This window comes from Pleurodeles waltl, chromosome 11 (assembly GCF_031143425.1).
Source record: "Pleurodeles waltl isolate 20211129_DDA chromosome 11, aPleWal1.hap1.20221129, whole genome shotgun sequence".
Classification (NCBI taxonomy): Eukaryota; Metazoa; Chordata; class Amphibia; order Caudata; family Salamandridae; genus Pleurodeles; species Pleurodeles waltl.
In genome coordinates this window covers 682,567,150-682,586,949 of record NC_090450.1, presented here as the reverse complement: position 1 = coordinate 682,586,949, position 19,800 = coordinate 682,567,150, and the positions used below count along the sequence as shown (strand labels likewise).

At 46.2% G+C, this 19,800-nt stretch overlaps 1 protein-coding gene across 1 annotated transcript in view; it reads right to left on the bottom strand.

Moving 5' to 3' along the window:
• The window catches only part of GMCL1 (germ cell-less 1, spermatogenesis associated), a 556,440-nt gene that overhangs the window by 496,176 nt on the left and 40,464 nt on the right, over positions 1-19,800 (bottom strand). The window lies entirely within an intron of this gene.

Below are 19,800 nucleotides of genomic sequence, written 5' to 3'. Positions count from 1 at the left end.
CACTGATAAGATATGACGTGGCATAGGTGTTTTTGATGACGAGTAATGCAGTCTTATCAATGTTTGACCGTAAATGGTGAGAATATCAGTTTTGGGCCTTTTTCCTTCCCTAGACTGAACTCTTATGGAAGTCATGGGAGTAATGAGATGGTACACAGTAGACAAAGTAACATTCACTTCTTTAAAAAATAAAACATTTTATCAATTTTATATTGCACACATCGGTCCCCAACAATATAACAAAGGTATACTTTGACCACATAAAGAAACAGCTTACCAGCTCCCCTCCCCCCCAATAAAGAACAAGCTAGTGGTCACACAATAACAACCTAAACCTCTACTGTTACCATTCAGGCACCTCCCCCAACATTGCAAGGGGATACAGACTCCGCCATAGGCCCTAATTTTATCAACCAGAATTTGACGTCAATGCCTGTGTGGCTCAAGATGGATTCCTCTGTATTGACAAAACTCAATCTATATGTTGTATTGTTTCTGCCTGCATCTCCTGGCTGCCTAAAGAGGTTTTTCTAGACAAATACAGTGTTCCAGTTCTTTATATCACCCCTCTAAAGACGGTGGAGTTCTATATTTTTCCAGGCTTTAGCAACATCTAGCTTGCCCACCACCAATCCCATTTACATCAAAATGCATGATATCTGTTACTATCAGTGCCAGCTGTAACATGAACTAGTATAAATTTTGGGTCCTTGGGGACTCTCCATCCAAACACCCATCCCAAACACATAATCTCTCCCCCCCCCCATAATTTCAGAAAGGGGTACAAACTTTCACAGTCCCAAAAGTGTGCACTATATCTCCCCCCAACCTCAAACTCCACAGCTTGGTGAGGATATCGCCCCCCATCTCCCACACCTGTGGTATACTCTGTGCAAATATTGCAGTTGGATAATTCTAAACTGTGAAACAATCACAGTTTCTCGGATGGAGGCCCAAGCTTTTCTCCAGTCACCGTCTGTCAGGTGGCCCAAGTCTCTGAAATATGCCTTTAAAAAAAAAAAAGTGCCTCTCTGAATTATTACTAGGAAATTATACATTTGTGTTACTTTGTGGACAGTCACCTTGTTGATCAGGACCTTGGCCTCCGTAGCAATATGTTTCAGTAGCTCTTCCAGGTCGGCTACGTAAATGCATGACAAAGCTGTAGATACCTGAAAATTTTACTACGATGAAGGTTACTCTCCCTGTAGGCCCACAAAATATTTTAGCACTGTGCCAAACAGGACATTTCCCAACTCGGAGATGCCAATTGAACCCCTGATTTAAATCTCTGTAGACCAGATACCCGAGTCAGCCTACTCCTGAACAATAGAGGAGTACCTATGGTCAGACACTCTGACCACCCCAGAGCTCTGTTGGTGTCCCTCCACAACTGCAGCACTACTTTCCCTGGACACTCTTGACCACTGCACTTCTCTGCTCATCTTCTTATTTTGCAGATTTCCTTTCTGTCATAAAGATTGTGTCTAGAGGCTAGCTGACAAAAACAGCACCCTCACAGAATGTGACTGAGAGGCAGATAATGCACTAAGAACAAGGGTCTTTCTTTGCTTTTCTGTGCTATCTAGGCCACTCCACGGAGATGAGGTGGTGTTGAGATACAAATTACTGAAATTTGACTTTAGATCCAAGCTTTCAGTCTGAAAATATGCGTAAATATTCCAGCACTTGAAAGATGATGACTGTTAAAGAAAACCTAAGGAATTGTACAGGAATACACTGACAAAAGTTGACTAAGAGGAGCCAGTGAAAAAAACTGAAGTAACTGTCAGTAGAAGGCATACCTTAATATGGAAGCTGATGGACTCCATCAAAGAGAATTGTCCAATTTCAGTTTCTCATAGCTGCAGCCGAGCTGTTTGTATTTCTTTTTATTTATGTTTTTTTTTTTTCACATAAAGGCAGCAAGTTAAATTGTTTTGGTGTAATATTTAATATGAACAGTAATATTTATCTGTATTAACAAACACCAAGTTTCTTCAATATACTTATAGAGCATATATCTTAAACAAGCATCAGTCAACCAATGGGGGTAGCTTTTTGTTAGGGGAAGGGTTTGGTAACAGTTAAGACACTTGTGCCAGGATCCTACAAACAGACAGGACCACTTTGAAAAGTGCTTTTGGCGATCAATTTAATGAAGATACAACAACAGTAAACTTCAGGTTAATTTTGTATGTCTATTTTATAACACTTCTATCCTAACTGCAGTGTGTTTAACATGCTTGAAAAAAATGAACTTATCTACAGACTGTCACTTCAATGAAATATTATATATGGTACAAAAATGCAAGTCTCTATTCAGATCAACTTCACCTTTTTATCCACATACACAAAATATGCCAGGTGAAAAAGTGATTAAGGCACATTGAAGCATAATGTCTTGTTAATACGTCATTAAGATCCTGTTCTCAATCTCATCGTATGATTGTGTACCAAAGTGTTTTTTTTGCATTCACAAATCCTGCAATTTGCATACTCAGAGACTTCGTGGGAGCAAACACCACAACATGCCAAAGATACTTTGCGAGTGGGAAATGTCTTTATGATTCGCTGAGTACTCCTTTACAACCACTTGCCAATCGGAGGATAGAGCGGAATGAAAGCAGACTCCGACATCGTTCCGAGTTGCAACGGCATGTAGCAAGGAGGATAACAAGTTGATACACACCATGCTGACTCTTGGGAAATCTAAGGTTCATGACCTCCCTCTTACGGACCCCAATGTGCCCTAGCAGTTATCCTGTAAATACGATGCACAACAAGACAGGATAGATAAACAGGGAAGAAATCATTAACTTCCTGGGCTAGGTCAGGTCCAACTCGCGTAATCTCAATGCAATATTTATGGTAGATGCAAATGCGCAAAAACATACCTGCTTTGAGAAATAAAGAACAAAGAGCAGAAATACTCGCTGTTCCAAAACCACATCTGATGTAGATGAAAATAGGGCAACGGGTCCATTTTAAATGGATGGTTTTTTAATTGAAAATTTAACTCCATTGTTAACAAAGGTTTAATGCAGACGAAAGACGTGTTTTACAGTCTTCAGAGATTTGCTACTTGCACTATTTATTCAGCTTTTAAGGCTTTGCAGAAGTGGCGCATTGGATCTTTTATGGACAATAAGGGAGTTATAAAATAGTATGTTCTCTCCATTAACCAGCTGCTTGACATCATTGCAAACTAGGAAAAAAACGAGCATTGGCAAAGCCAATAGGTTTGGCCGATCTGTTGGTTTTATCAATGTGCTAAAACATGTTGCACAGCAGTTGACCCACTGAGCAACATGGCCTAAAGTTAAAAAAAAAAAAAAAAAAACTGCTAGGACGTGCCAGCTTTCACCGCCCTACAGTTATTTATTTAACTTTAAACCACGTTGCTCAGCCGGTCAACTGCTGTCTGTAAGGTGGCCTTAGGACCTAGGATGACGCATCCATGTGATTAACTCTCCACAGAAACATCAAGGTTCTTTCTTAAGTTCGTGATTTACATGCAACCGCAATGTTCCACATCTATCTCTCACATACCCGCTTAGGAACATAATTACCCCCTGTAAGAAACCAAGTGCAGTGATCCAGCTAGAAGTGATAATGCCAGATTTTACAATTAGTCTCACCTTATATACATGGAGGCCCCACTGACAGCATCCACCATTTAGGACGGGGAATATGCAGTAGGCAGATCAGCTGCTGGTTTTCGCAACATCAAGTAAGTGAGGGGGTCCTGAAAAGCGGTCTTTCCAGCAACATGTTTCTGGCTCTTTATGCCTATAGCATGGTAAACCCTCTTTATGAGGGGTTCTGAATGCGGTCACAGATTGAAAAAATAGGGCTGTTTGTAACAGCTAATGAAAGACGGGCCCCCTTCATAAACGGTATTCCCCCAGAACATGTTTCCTGTAAAATCATTCACATGAGGTCTTCATAATGTGGTCCTTTACTGCGGTAAATAAGTAACTATGTGTAATGTAATGAGAAGGGGTGGGGCAAACAACGGAAAGTGAAAAGAGAGAGCAAGATCTCACAGCGCCTAGACAATGAATGCGACCTATGGAGTGCTGGTCAAAATTGGAAAAAAAATGTACCTGCAAAACGATGAGTAGATAGCGGAAGGACACTGGTTAGTAGCTACTGGCAGTGACTAGAAGCTGTACTTCGTCCAGACTCCACACAACAGCATGGACGGCAAAGCAGAGCAGGAAGTCAAAGCAGACGACGTGCTGCCCAGTCAGAAGCCAGTATATTAGAGCAACGTTGGAATAAGCCAGTGGTAAGTTCAGTTAAGGGGCTGGTTCTAAGCCCCTTTTAAGATTTATTTTGTTAACAAAAGACTTCGCAAGCACGGGTCGTGCAGGCGAAACCTGAAAACAAGGGATAAGTGACAGGGAATCAATGTGTTGTAGCCTCAGAGCTGAATAGTAACATCAGAAAAATTTGGTAAAAGATAGCACTGATAAAAAACGACATTACTTTTCGACTTGGTGCAGAGACGTAGTTATCCTATTTCTTTGATAAACACGAGTTCCGCAGCAAGCACTCAGTGGCTGTGTGGGCAAACTGCCGAATTTTGTGTTTTTAATGGTTTAGTTCAGTTTAACAAATCATATACCCTTAAATAATCAGTTAATTAACCAAAGTGTAAAAATCAGTTAGAAACTTTACAACTGCTGTACACGCCCGCTGTTTCTTTTTTTATCAATCATATTTAAAAAACCATCATATTCTTTTTACCCCTTTTATCATAATTAGGAGTTGCTTTGCACTGATACATGATAGGCATAAGTACTTCTATGTTCACTTTACATTCCAAGGGTCCACTATATTGTTTAGCAATTTTCAGCCATCTCCCCTATACCTTAAGTTCTGGTTTTAAATAGAATCTTGCCAGCATTAAAGTTTTGTGTTCCTTAGCTTCCTCAAAGTCATGTATCCTCCAAGAATGCTCACACTGCAATCACAAATATTTTCTATAAAAAGATGCCTCTAAACTTAAATAATCCATATATTTTTTCCAAGATGCAATCTTTAGCAGATACTTTTATGGAGTTTAATTCGCCCTTTAATGCGCCTCCATGACAAGTTTATCGATCCATTATTCGCATCCCCTTTTTTAACTGGGATGCACAGTTGATCTATTTGCCAGTTCTTCTGAAATTCTTTTGGACATGAAGTTGCTTATAGAACATAGTAAGCTCACATGGCAGCTTAGGTCTAACTGAATTGCACAGCTTGCCACTCTTATCTGTCATAAATTTAAGCTTCAAAGCATATTGCCTCCATCTGAAAACTTTTATTTAGGCCCAAGATCTTGCAGCATGATGTAACTTCAAATTTCTATCATTCTTAGTTATGTAGAAAACCAGCAAGAGTGTCATACAGTATAATTCGAGTCACCTTAGTTTTTACTTTCTGGTCAATAGCATTAATGGTCCTCCACCATATTTTTAAACAACTCTTTCCATTACTGATAGTTTTCCTTTTGTGCTTAACTAGAGACCTCCCCCATTATATAATTTTCGCAAATTAGTCAGAGATATTAGTAATTTGGACTCTTTGTAGTTTGTTATATAAAAATACTTTACCTTCATTTTTCCAAATGTTAGTTTGGCCATTTTTTTTTTTTTTACATTGACTGTCATACTCCGCTAAAGCAGTTTTTCATTTTTGTAGCCCCATTACCATAATGAGGAGGTCATCTGCCGAAAATAATGCCTAGACTTTGGTGCTTCAAAAACTAAGAAAATCACTTAGGAAGAAGTTGAATAAATATGGAGGTAAGGCTTAACTTTGCCATACTCCGGAGTGGGAATAGTTGGCCAATATTCTTACTGTCTGATACTGGTTTGCTTGTTACCCAAAGGCTGGCATGCAATTGCACCAGATGGTAAGTTGGATTTATTGGTCAGCCCATATTGAACAAATTCAGCTGTAATTTGGGGCTAAATGCATGATCAAACTCCTTGGCAAAGTCCATAAAGAGATCGTGTTGGTGGGGCGTTCCTTGAATAAAACCTCAGCTGGCTATTAGTGCTAATGGCATTGGATTATGCATTGTGGAAAGTACTATGAACTGCATAATGTCCTTTCTTAAATCCTTTTTGAAGAGGAGAGATTCATGTTATTGTTGGTTAACTATTCAGGTAACTCATTCAGAAACATGCACACAAGCATTTTGCCTGGGGATTTAAAAGACAACAGCAGGTAATTGTTTGGGTCCATATTTACGTATTGCCACCACCTCATGTCCCTTTCTATTGGTAAGGTTTCTTTATGACTTCCAGAACACTTATAAATAGTAACTGTGCCCGCCAGGAAGAGACTGCCTTTAAATGATTGCTGAACCATAACTGAAGGTCAGTACATTTAAACCTCTCATGTTTATTATAAGTGTGTTGATTTCTTCCTCTGTTCTGCGGTCCCAGTTCTCCTTCATATTTCGATTAACCACCCTCATGGTCTCAGACATTTGTAAATATCTGCTGTATAGGTGGCCCACACAGATTCTATCTCTCATTTATTCCGATCCTCTTCACCCAACTTATTTTTCCACAACTATTAATGATTATTATTTTGGATTGCATTATTTCCCATTTCTTTTGATTCACTGAGTTGTTATATCTAAAGTCTTCAGTATTTGCTTACTAATTCTTATAGCTACCACTAGCTCTGGCAAAACTGCAAGACCATGATCCTTAATGTTCAGGTCAATAAATAAAGCTGTAATTTCCCCATGCTTATTATTGTTTGTGTTGTACAAGTTACTTACCTTCGGTAACTAAATATCTGGTAGAGACATATTCTAGTTGCAGATTCCTTACCTTAGAATTTTCCCCCAGGCATTAGACTGGATCCGGAGATTTTTATTCGAGCAATACCCTTGCACGTCGGCAGGTGGCGTCGGTCGACTCCGCAGGCGTTGTGGTCGCTGTGATGACGTCGGAAGTAGTACATAGACGGCGCCCTCGTGCAGTGACGTCAGTTTCTTTTAACGACTTTCCATGCCACAGCGCAGAGCCGCTAAGAACACTGAGATTGGTGCGCCAGAGCTAAGGACCTGAAAGAGGGAATCCCTGTCCCTAGAAATCAGTTTGAAAGCAGGGAGGGGATGGGTGGACGGTAAGGAATCTGCAACTAGAATATGTCTCTACCAGATATTTTGTTACCGAAGGAAAGTAACTTGTACATCCGATAGAGACTTCTAGTTGCAGATTCCTTACCTTAGAATAGATACCCAAGCAATGCCATCCTCAGTGGTGGGCTGCAAACCAAGATCACACTAGAAAGTCCTGCAGGACCGAACAACCAAAGTAGCCGTCTCGACGGACCCGACTATCCAGGCAGTAATGCTTAGCAAACATGTGCAGGGATGCCCACGTAGCTGACTGACAGATATTCAGGACAGGAACTCTGCGTGCTAACGCAGTGGACGCAGCAGTTGCTCTGGTAGAATGAGCCCGCAAGCCTTCAGGAGGTTGCTTTTTAGCCAAAGCGTAGCACATTTTGATGCAAAGAAGCACCCATCGAGAGATGGTACGCTTTTCCACCGCCTTCCCCTTCTTCGCACCCACATAGCCAACCAAGAGTTGATCGTTCACCCGGAAATCTTTAGTACGATTGAGGTAGAAAGCCAACGCTCTTTTTGGTTCCAGATGGTGGAGTCTCTCGTCCTCATGGGAAGGATTTGGGGGTGCGTAGAAGGTAGACAAAGTGATGGACTGGCCTACATGAAATGGTGTAACCACCTTAGGAAGGAAGGAAGCTGTAGTGCGTAACACCACTTTGTCAGGGTGTACAGAGAAGTATGGAGGCTTTAAAGAAAGGGCCTGAAGCTCACTCACCCTGCGAGCAGAGGTGATAGCAATGAGAAAGACAGTTTTGAAGGTGAGGCGCCACAAGGGACAATTATGCATTGGCTCAAAGGGGGTACACATCAAGTAAGTACGTACAAGATTAAGACGCCACTGAGGCATGATGAAGGGAGTGGGAGTAAATAAGTGGGTGAGCCTTTTTAAGAATCTACTCACAATAGGAGATTTAAAGAGTGAGGGCTGATCAGGAAGCCTAAGAAAGGCGGAAATGGCAGACAAATACCCTTTAAGGCAGTGGTTCCCAACCTGTGGTCCGGGGACCCCTGGGGGTCCGTGAAGCCTTCTCAGGGGGTCCGCAACGGTTTAGAAAATTAAATAATATTAACATATTTGGTCCCTTCTTTCTATAGTGACACACTGAGGGGTCCCCAGATTCCACTAATGATTCAGTGGGAGTCCCCGGGTTCCAGTCCTGGTAAAGTGGGGGGCCACAGAAGTCAAAAGGTTGGGAACCACAGCTTTAAGGGTTGCCAATGCAGAGCCCTGCTGGGCTAAAGAAATAACGAACAGAAGAACCTCTGAAAGAGGGGCAGAAAGGGGGTCAACAGATTTGTTGGTACACCATGCCACAAATTTAGTCCAACGACAGGCGTATATAGTTTTAGTCGATGGACGCCTGGCTGCCAAGATAACATTACAGACTTCGGATAGAAGGGCAAATGTCGTCAACTGTTGCCGCTCCATCTCCACGCATGAAGGCGGAGGTTGGACAGGTTCAGGAGGAAGACTGTGCCCTGCTGCTGAGACAGAAGATCCGCCCGAAGAGGCAGTCTGACTGGAGGATCGATGGACATGCTCAATAGCTCTTGATACCACACTCTTCGAGCCCAGTCCGGAACCACCAAGATAACTTGGGCCCGGTCGTACTTGATTTTCTTGAGAACTCTGGGCAGAAGAGGGATAGGCGGGAAGGCGTAAAGGATGCCGGAGCTCAACTCAAGACGAAAAGCGTCTCAGAGCGAGTGCCGCCTAGGAAATTCCAACGCGCAAAATAGCTGATATTGTGCGTTCTCTACGGAGGCGAACAGATCTAACCAAGGCTCTCCCCACTTGAGAAAGACACCTTGAACCACTTCCAGATGGAGATGCCATTCATGATCGACAGTGCATCAGCGGCTGAGTTCGTCTGCTCTGGCGTTGAGAGAGCCCGACAGATGTTGAACTATCAAGGTAATGCCCTGATGTTCCAACCATGTCCAGAGGTGTAGTGCCTCCTGACAAAGGGTCCAGGACCCTAGCCCGCCCTGTTTGTTGGAGTACCACATGGCGGTAGTGTTGTCCGTGAACACATGCACCACTTTCCCTTTGAGAGAGGGAAGAAATGCTTTCAATGCAAGCCTGATCTCCCGGAGCTCCAGCATATTTATGTGGAGTCCGAACTCCGCCGGAGACCAGAGGCCTCTGATCTCCGCCTCTCCCATGTGGCCGCCCCACCCCAGAAGTGATGCATCTGTCACTATAGAGAGATCTGGTTGGGGAAGTGAGAGGGATCTGCCGTTGACCCAATCGGGATTCGAAAGCCACCACTGCATTTATTTCACAGTTCCCTCCGAGATCTGGACCATGTCGGAGAGATTTCCCTGATGCTGAGCCCACTGGAACTTAACGTCCCACTGAAGAGCCCGCATATGCCACCTGGCATGGGTTACTAGCAGGATGCAGGAGGCCATGAGGCCCAGCAGCCTCAGAGTCAGTTTCCCCGAAACCAAAGAACAAGGCTGAAAGATCGGAATCATAGCCTGAATGTCTTGGACTCGCTTTACAGGAGGATAAGCCAGAAACAGCACTGTGTTCAGGACAGCTCCGATGAAAGGGAGTGTCTGAGAGGGAGTCAGGTGTGACTTCGGCACGTTTATAGTGAACCCCAGCTGGTGCAGGAGGTTCGCCATAGTCTGAAGGTGGGAGATACTGTCAGGGGCGAAAGCGCCTTCAACAGCCAGTCGTCTAGGTAGGGGAAGCCTGAGACCCCTAACCGATGCAGATGAGCTGCAACCAACGCCATCACTTTCGTGAACACCAGAGGGGCGCTGATAAGGCCAAAAGGGAGCATGGTAAACTGAAAGTGCTCGTGACCTACCACGAATCGAAGGTAACGTTTGTGGGCAGGCAGGATGGGGATGTGAAAATAAGCGTCCTGCAAGTCCAACACTACCATCCAGTCTCCTGGGTCCAAGGCAGACAGAACCTGAGCCAGGGTGAGCATTTTGAACTTCTCCTTCTTGAGGAAGTAGTTCAGGTCCCAAAGATCTAGGATAGGACATAAGCCTTTGTCCTTCTTTGGTATCAGAAAGTAGCGGGAATAACAACCACAACCTACTTCTGGCACAGGGACCCTTTCTATAGCTCCCTTGGCCAAGAGAGCCGTGGCTTTCTGGCGGAGAAGCACCAAATTGTCCTCCAGAAGATGATGGAAGGATGGTGGCATGTGTGGTGGTGTAGATTCGAAAGGGAGGGAGTAGCCCTTCCGAATGATCTGCAAAACCCACCCGTACGTGGTGATATGTTCCCAGTGGGGCAGGTGATGGCGGATCCTGCCACCAACTGGGCGGGAGTGAGGAGACGGACTTGGAAGGTTTGGAGGCTGCAGCGGGGGCAGAGGCGTACTGGACAGACCTCTGGTTCCCTGTCCCACGGGCACGTGGAATTCCGCGGCCACGCATAGGCTGTCCAGCGTGCATGGCACAGTGGCTGGGTCGAGGATGCGACCGGGTGCCCCTTCCGTGTCCACGAAAGGGACGAAAAGCGGACTGTGGTGGGCGTGTGACGGAGGAAAGACCAAGGGACCGAGCTGTAGCCTGGGAATCCTTGAATCTCTCCAAGGCTGAGTGCCATCAAAGGGCATGTCCATGAGTGACTGTTGGACATCCCCCGAGAAGCCAGAAGTACGTAACCAGGCGTGGCGCCATAAGGCCACTGTCGACGCAACCGATCTGCCCAGAGAGTCAGTCGTGTCCAACCCACAACGGATAGTGAACTTTGCTGAGTCTCTCCCATCTTTCACTGCTTGGGAGACGATAGCACGGGCCTCCTCCGGTATCTGCGGCAGGACTTGTGCAACCGTATCCCACAGTGAGTGGGAATAACGGCCCAAAAGACATGCAGTGTTCACAGACCGTAGTGCTAGGCTAGAGGAAGAAAACAACTTCTTACCAAATTGTTCCAGCCTTTTGGATTCCCTATCCAGGGGTGCGGAAGGGAACGTGCCAGAAGAAGAGGAAGCATGGATTACAAGACTCTCAGGCGTAGGATGTTGGGACAGGAACTTTGGGTCGTTCGGCGAGGGCCGATGGCGGTGAGCATTAGTCCTGCTCACAGGAGCCCCTGTATTAAGTTTGGACAATGTACCCAAAAGGACATCAGTGAGGGCCTCATTGAATGGGAGAAGGGGTTCTGACGTAGAAGCCCCAGGCTGAATCACCTCAGTCAGAAGATTAGACCTGACTTCCACAGTAGGTAGCTCAAGGCCAAGGACCTCAGCCGCCCTACTAACCACCATACTATAAGTAGCTCCCTCTGCTGTAGCCACGGTAGGAGGTGACAGCATGCCAGCGTCAGGAGAAGTATCCAGACCACAGGCTTTGCCCAAGTCCTGGGCCCAAGTCCTGTGCCCAGTCCATAGTAGGGTCATCCTGGTACTCATAAGGGTCCAGGGACCCCTCCAATTCCTCCCTGTATTTGTACCCATAGGAAAATGGGTCTGAATCTGACCTCGGCGAATAGGGCCCACCGAAGCCGATGGCAGCGTCAGCCGACGCCGCTCAGATTCCAAGTCGTCGGGGATGAGAATTGGGTTGTCATCGATAGTGGGCACTACCGACGTCAGGAGCGTCGGCAAGCAACCCGGCGTCGGGGAAGGTCTCGATGGTGCGACCGGCGCAGATCCACGCACGGATGAGGCGACCTCGGTGGCCGAGGCCGAAGCTGTCGGCACGGAACCCGAAGGCCCCTCAGCCGAACCCATTGGGCCCGAAGGCGCCGTATCGGGGTCGGCACGCCCAAAGATGAGGCGCATGGCCTCGTAAAACTCCTTAAGTTGGGCGGGGGTTGCTCTAGCCCCTGGAAACTCAGAAAAGCGCGGAGTCGACCAAGACATAGGCTCTGAGGACAGAGGCCTAGTGCGTGGACTTCTTACCTTAACCTGATGACTTCGAAGAAGACGAGTGGTGATGGCTCCGCGATCGATCTCGAGACCTCCCTCTCGAGTGAGACCGGGACCTACGCGGAGTCGGGTGCCGGGCCGCCATTAGCTTTAGGGACCGCTCCCTCAAAGCCTTAGGGTGCATAGCCCGACACTTGGAGCACGACTTCGGGTCGTGGTCACACTCAAGGCACCACAGGCAACTGCGATGAGGATCGGTCACCGACATCGTCCTATGGCAGTCCTCACGAGGCTTGAACCCGGTCTTCGGGGACATCCTCGACGCACCAAAGTCGTACCAAAAAAGCTCGACAAAACGGTCGAATTTGGCCAAAGAATAGCCTTGGGTAGCTCTCGCTGGATCAGCGCGTGGCGCAGAAAGAAAAGAACTGACATCACTGCGTGACGGCGGAGTCTATGTACTACTCCCGAGGTCATCACAGCGACCACGACGCCTGCGGAGTCGACTGACGCCACCTACTGACGCCAAAGGGTATTGCTAGAAGAAAAATCTCCGGATCCAGTCTGACGCCGGGGGGAAACTCTAATGTAAGGAATCTGCAACTAGAAGTCTCTATCAGATGTGGCATGTTTCACCTGGTGTCTTTCTACTTCTCATGCATCCTCATACAACATAGTCAATAACAAAAATAAAATCCCCAATTCCAACAAATCAAGCTTGCTAACATTTTTGAAAATATTTTATCCTTACTCGTTGAGACTCACTTGTATACCTTTTATCATAACCTAAAAGAAAATAGGTATTTATTATTACTTCATTGTTGTAGTCGATGTCAACTTTTCAAATTTTTTATATTCTAGATATAATTTCATTGCTAAGCAGCCAGGTGATTGGTATACTTGTGGTATGTTTATTAGCACAGATTCTTTCTCGGTTAACAAAAAGCTGCCACCTGCTTTTCTTTATGACCTCACCTTTGCATCACTGTTAAATATTTTGTAACACAAAATAATAAAAATCAATTATAGCACACTTCTTGGCGCACAATGATCTTTTTAGTTTTTAAATAGGTCGAAAATGACGACATCCCTTGGTTTTTTCTGAATACCTGATTCATTCCAGGAAAGATTCTTCCAAGTGTTGTATTCATTATAATTGATAATACTAAGTTTTTATTTAGGTTACTTATCAATGTGTGCCGTGTAAGTCATGATTTCTTTCATGATCTTTATTACTTTTCTTGGTATCAATGGGGCTCTTATGGTTACTTCTATACTCACTGACAATGAGTCACTGTTATTTTCGCCACAGTATTCTACTTTAATTTTGTCCTAAGTTGTTTTCACGCAGACTAAGAGCAGTCAAAACGTAAGCCTCATTACAAGGCTGGCCGTCTTGAGACCACTATGCTCCCCACCGGACCGCCACACTCCTGCCATTCAGACTGCCACATTACGACCCTGGTGGTCGACCACCAGGGGACCGCTGCCACCACCAGAAACATGGTTCCCAGTGAGGTGGCGGCAGTCGGAGTCGTGGTCAGCTACGACGACGCTGAATTCCGCACTGCTGTGCAGATTATAAGTCCAGTTTCCACAAGCATTTTCATTGCAGGGACCCTGCCATGAAAAAGCTGGCAGAAAGCCAGTGCTGGCGGCCACAGGAGGGCCCCTGCCAGCACGCCCGGAATGCACACTGTCTGCTACGGCAGACGGTGTGAATTCTGAGGGTGCTGAGAGCACCCTCTGTGTGACATCATTGGCCTCGGCTCCATGTGGAGCTGAGGCCTATCCTGCCACACAGTTTCCACTGGGCTGACCGGCAGAAACCTCAGATTTCTGAGGTTTCCGCTGGTCAGCTCAGTGGAAACTTGGCAATCAGCCTGGGGGAGACCTTCACGGTGGTCTCCTCTCCACGCGGCTGGCAGGCCGATGGTCGGCACTCCAACCTCGTAATGAGGCCCTTAGTTTTTTTAAATTTTTAGTTGTTGGTGAACAACCATCATCATCATCATCATCATCATTATTATTAATGGTGTGGATGTTCATGTTCCAATCTGCTTTTCATGGCTTGGAGTGCTTCTTTATTCCTTTCTGTCTGTAGAGATATGTACTGCAGTGGGTTCCTTATGGAGGTTATCATATCTCACTGTCTGATTTTCTTACAATGGTCAAGCATGTGGTTACAGCTTATCCCGCTGCATAAATTACCATTTCACTGCTTGGGTTCTCCTGCTGATTTACAAAGGTTATTAGCCTAACCCTCTGCATCCGATATCTGGCATTGATTTAAAGACCTTGTACACAGGGTACCCTTGCCATAATGCTGCTATTCGCCCTGCTCTGTGCCTGGTGTTCTGTTTGTTTAGCTGGTGGAGCAGGCACACTGTTAATCATCTTTGGCAGATTTATTGTATCTCAGAGACTTACTTCTTTTTGCTTATAGCCTGACCCAGTGTTCTAATTTAATTTTTATTATAAATTGGTACCCTATAGTCTGGATGTTAAGAATGGCTCATGTCATCCTTCTAAGAAGCAAAAATCCAAGAATACAGAAGTAAAAAATTAGCATTCATATGTTATTAAAAACAAAAAGTACCTCTTTCTAGAGTGCATGAATTATATCATTTACACCAATTACTTCATGGAGATCTATGCTTTCCTAATAGAAATATTTTTGGGCCTATCATTGGATGCTCAATGCAATTCAGCTCCTGGCAGCTCCAAAAGGGCTAAGACCCAGTGCCCGATTTCGTGGAGGACAAACATCCAGGTAGGTATTACTTTGTATATGAGGGCACTATGCAAGCTGCCTGCACCAATAAGCTTTAGACAGTATTTCACTCTAACCAGGTTTCTAAAAGGGGGCGTGGCCAAAATGGCGACCGGGCTGGTCGCATAGTTCGTAGCTCTGATCCCGGCCCGTGTCAAATATCCTCTAACAGGCGCCCGCACTACTGTTCGTGCGAGACGCCGTATGCTCTACCTGAGATGCCGGCGCTGCTCTGACTGGATCCGACCGCGGCGTTCCGGGTGCCGCGGGGTCGGCTGCGGTCCTGGGTGCGGCCGCCGAGGCCCGTGGAGCCTGGACCTTTCCTGCCGGGGCCGATGCGACGCGGCACCTTTAGTGCCGAGGCAGCTGCGTCGCGGGACACGGACGGGTTCCCGACGCGCTGGGACTTGACCCGTCTCCCGGGGCAGGAAGGCGGGTGCCGACGAAGGTGAGGAGGCGCTTGATCCCCTGCTCCGGGACCACGCGCCTGGGGGCCGCGTTCGACCCGATGCGCTCGGCCCGATACGGCCACACTCCCGTGTGAAGCCGGCTGGCTCCACATGACAGGTACCGCTGGGACGTGCGGCCACCATTGAGACTCGGGGGTGCCGTGCGGGCTGGAGCTGCGTTCCCCGCGAAAGGGGAGGGGATCCCACCGGCTGCCCTTGAATCTTGGCTCTACACCCCCAAAAAAAATCGGATGGCATTGAACAGGCGTTTCCTTGCGCATTAAGCCTGGGCTAACAAATAACCAAGTACTAAGGAGGAGAGACAATTGGGAAAGCAAATAAATAACAATTTTAAAAAAACAAAAAAAACAAAAAAAGAAACAAGAAGAGTTGGGACCACCAAAGTTCAAGTAAACTGAGCCCTACCAATCCCAGCTTCCAAGCAGCAACACAGCAATAAAACGGACCCCTTCAGAAAATAATACGTATAACAGGGCACTACAGTATATCCTCCTGCGGCACTGCACCGGCGGCGCTAATCGAGCCGCAGCGTTCCCACCAAGGCTCTCACCAGACATAAAAGCCCTGAGGCTCTCCACTACAAAGAGGATACACCACACAAACAAAGTATTGCTATCTTATCTTCACTACTCCAAACAGTGCTGCTGACCCCAAGTTAGGGGCCCTGCTTCTTTGCAAGCAACACGAAATCCTGACGGTCACGGTGCCCTAGAACCCGTAAGCGGTATAACTTCTTTGCCTGATACGCAGCAAGATTTCTATTTTTCAGGAACAAGCCTCAGCAGTCCTAATCAATCGAAGCCACTTCAAAAACAATAGTTAACAGCAATACCGTCACGTAAATAATCAATGGGCAAACCAAAGACCCCACGCGTACCTTCTGGGAATATGGATTCTGATGCCCCACCCCCACCTGCGGAGGCCTCGACCACACAACAAGCACTACAAAAGATGGAAATAACACTCCAAACGCACACAACACAATTTGAAAAGATTTTACAAGCCATACTGGACACCAAAATTACTCTGGAAGCAAAAATAGGTTCGGTAATCGAAGACGTCAACATATTGCGTGCAGACCAACATACGCTAGCTGAAAAGGTCGCAGGCTTGGAAGCAGACACGTCACACCTCTCACCAGCGATAACCAAACTCCAGTCGCAAATGGGGGCTGTAACAGCTGAACTAGGGATTCTGAGGCGCAAAGCTGAAGAAGCAGAAGGAAGGTCAAGACGTAATAATATCCGCTTCGTGGGCTTTCCTGAGCGCGTTGAGGACCCATGCGCAGAACTGTTCATTGAGCAATGGCTTATAGAAACAGTACTGAAGGACAATGTCCCGAAATTCTTTTCAATAGAACGCGCCCACAGGGTTCCCGGAAAACCCCCACCACCTGGCACTCAGCCTCGCCCACTAATAACAAGACTCCTCAACTACCGTGACAGGGACCTCGTACTGCAGCTGTTCCGAAAAGCAGGCCCAATGCGCTTCGAAGGGGCAATCATATCGGCCTATCCAGACTTTACAGCAGAGGTACAGAAAAAGCGTAACTCATTTTTTCGGGTCAAAGAGCGACTAAGAGACCACAATATCAAATACGCTCTGTTGTTCCCGGCCAAACTTCGAATACAGGACGACACCCGCACTTTCTTTTTCACCTCACCAGAAGATGCATGGACTTGGCTACATGCCAAGGGACTCGCTGACCCTCCCAATACAAGAAATTCCAAAGATAAAAATCACCCTCCTAGTGGCAAACGCAAACCCAGCAGGCAACCAGACACTAAACCTACTCCTGAACAGTCTCGCGTGGAACGCTCTCTATTATTGCAAACCACATCCCTTTTCGCCAATGCATCCCCGGGGGTCTGTATCGACGCACTCGGGATTAGAATCCGAGCTTGGGATACTCTCTGACTCTACAGACTCCGCCTGTGCCCCCAATCTCACTCCACGAACAGCAGACGACATCTGCTAATATATACCAATCTCGGACACAACGGCACACGACATCCTACAGAAGTAGTCACTAATCGTCTACTACGCTGACCTCATTTCCACCGCACTGCTGCCCCCGACCGCAGCAAAAGACTCATGGCTGGTCCCAGAAAGTAGCAGCTTCAACAAGAACATAACGGGTCGGAACCAGCATTGATTTGAACTTATTTACTTGAAACACCCCTGCACCATATGGAACGTTCTATCTGGTTGGCAAGTATTGTATCGTTAACGCCCTTGCCACAACCACAGTTACTGTTAGATATAGTTAATGTTATTGTTTTAATTAGCAGAATCATATCTATGAGGCATAATTTAGATTATAGTATTCGTAGTAAAAGCTGTTTGATTGCTAATGATAAGTACATACTAGGCAGCTGCAGTATAAATTGGCCAAGCATAATGGGCGTGAAATACACTATAGTTGTAAAAGGAGTGGGCCCACCAAACCCACAAAATCTAGACATACAAGTACAAAAGTTCCATGGCAACCCAAAGACAACAGTATAACCCGCAATATAAAATACTCACATGGAATATAAGGGGCATGGCATCCCCGCGTAAACGACAACAGATCCACGCATACCTCAGGAGACATCAAATACATTTTGCCATGTTACAGGAGACACACCTGGCTAAGTCCTCTTTGGAGAACACAAAAGTAAAATGGAAGGGGCAATTATATGGTACCATTTTTTCAACATATGCTAGGGGAGCGGCGATCTGGATAGCCCCCGGGGTCCCTTATGTTACGTCCCGCATACAATGTGACCCAGATGGCCGATATGTCCTTTTGGAAGGTGCCCTAGACGGGGAACCCATGGCATTAGCATCAATATATACCCCCAATTCAAATCAATGGGAATTCCTACAGACACTTAACAGTAGTAAACTTAATGATCCGGAGATGGATACTATTTGGGGCGGTGACTTTAATTGCGTATTAGACATTCACAGAGATCGCTCTATCCCTCCGTTAGATAATACCCTAGCTAAACGTGCTTCACTCGAACTTGCAGAGTGGGCCTCCAACAATAGGCTAAGAGACATTTGGAGAACTGCCCACCCCACACACCGTGAATATTCTTTCTACTCCCCTGTGCATAAATTGCACACTAGAATAGACATGATGTTTGCGTCAAAAGATATAATCCCAAAAATAACCACATCAGGCTATCTGGCTCGCACCATATCTGATCATAATCCGCTTCAAGCTACCCTGAGAACGGGCCGCACACACACGTGCATTCCCACATGGCGTCTACAACCAGATGCCCTCATAGATCCCCCTTATCATGCTGAACTAGCTAAGTGCTTATCGGATTACTTTGCTTTAAATAAAAACACAACAACAGCGCGCGCCACGGAATGGGACGCTCATAAAGTGGTTATACGCGGCCACTGCCTTGCAGCCTCGCTGGGGGTCAAAAGAATGCTTAATAAGGAATTACTAGAGATAGAATTAAAAATGCGCAGGGCAGAGACCGAGACCACCACTAGCGGGCCCTCGCTTGAAACACTAAATTCGCTGAAATCTGACTACAAAGAAGCGGATGACAGGCTCAGCAGACATGACTATAGACATTTTAAAACCCGTCAACACGCAGAAGGCGATAGATCGGGCAAGCTATTGGCATGGTTGGTCCGTCAACCATTACAGTCCTCACCCATAGGCGCGATAAGAACACACTCAGGGGAAGTGATTAACACACAAGCCGGAATCAATGAGTCTTTTCATATGTATTATCGTTCCCTATATCAGCCCACTCACCCTCCAAATGAACAACTTCTTTCTGAACTCCTCTCATTGATTCCCCCAAAATACGAATATCATTGACAGCGCAGCCATACTGGACGGTCCCATCACTATCGAAGAACTACGCTTAGCTCTTTCTCAAATGGCGCGCGGCAAAACTCCTGGCTCAGACGGACTACCAACGGAATATTACAGTTCACTATCTGCTCATCTCCTGCAGCCCCTGACCGAGGTATTTAACGAGGCACGTAATAGAAAGCAGCTGCCAGACTCCATGCGCGAAGCATTGATAGTGGTGCTACCAAAACCAGGACGCGATCCACTTGATGTCAAATCCTATAGACCACTCTCCCTATTAAACACTGACTGTAAACTCCTGGGGAAAATTCTAGCAAATAGACTACTCCCTTATTTATCAGACTTAATTCATCATGATCAATCTGGATTTGTACCAGGGAGGAACACTTTTTTAAATATAAGACGCCTAATACGTATATTACACAGTACCACAGAAACTGAGGCAGTGGCTGTGGCATTGGACATAGAGAAGGCATTTGATACGCTCGGATGGGAATATCTCTTCCGCACTCTGAAGGCGTTCGGCTTTCAAAGCGGTTTCATTAACTGGATTGCCACTCTATACACTAAACCAATAGCTCGCGTCAAAACGGGCCAAATGATATCAGACGCGTTCCCCATCGGCAGAGGCACCAGACAAGGTTGCCCTTTATCCCCTTTATTATTTGCTATAGCTATGGAGCCATTGGCAATTAAACTTCGTAGCTGGGCAAGCAGGTGGGGCATCCTAGAAT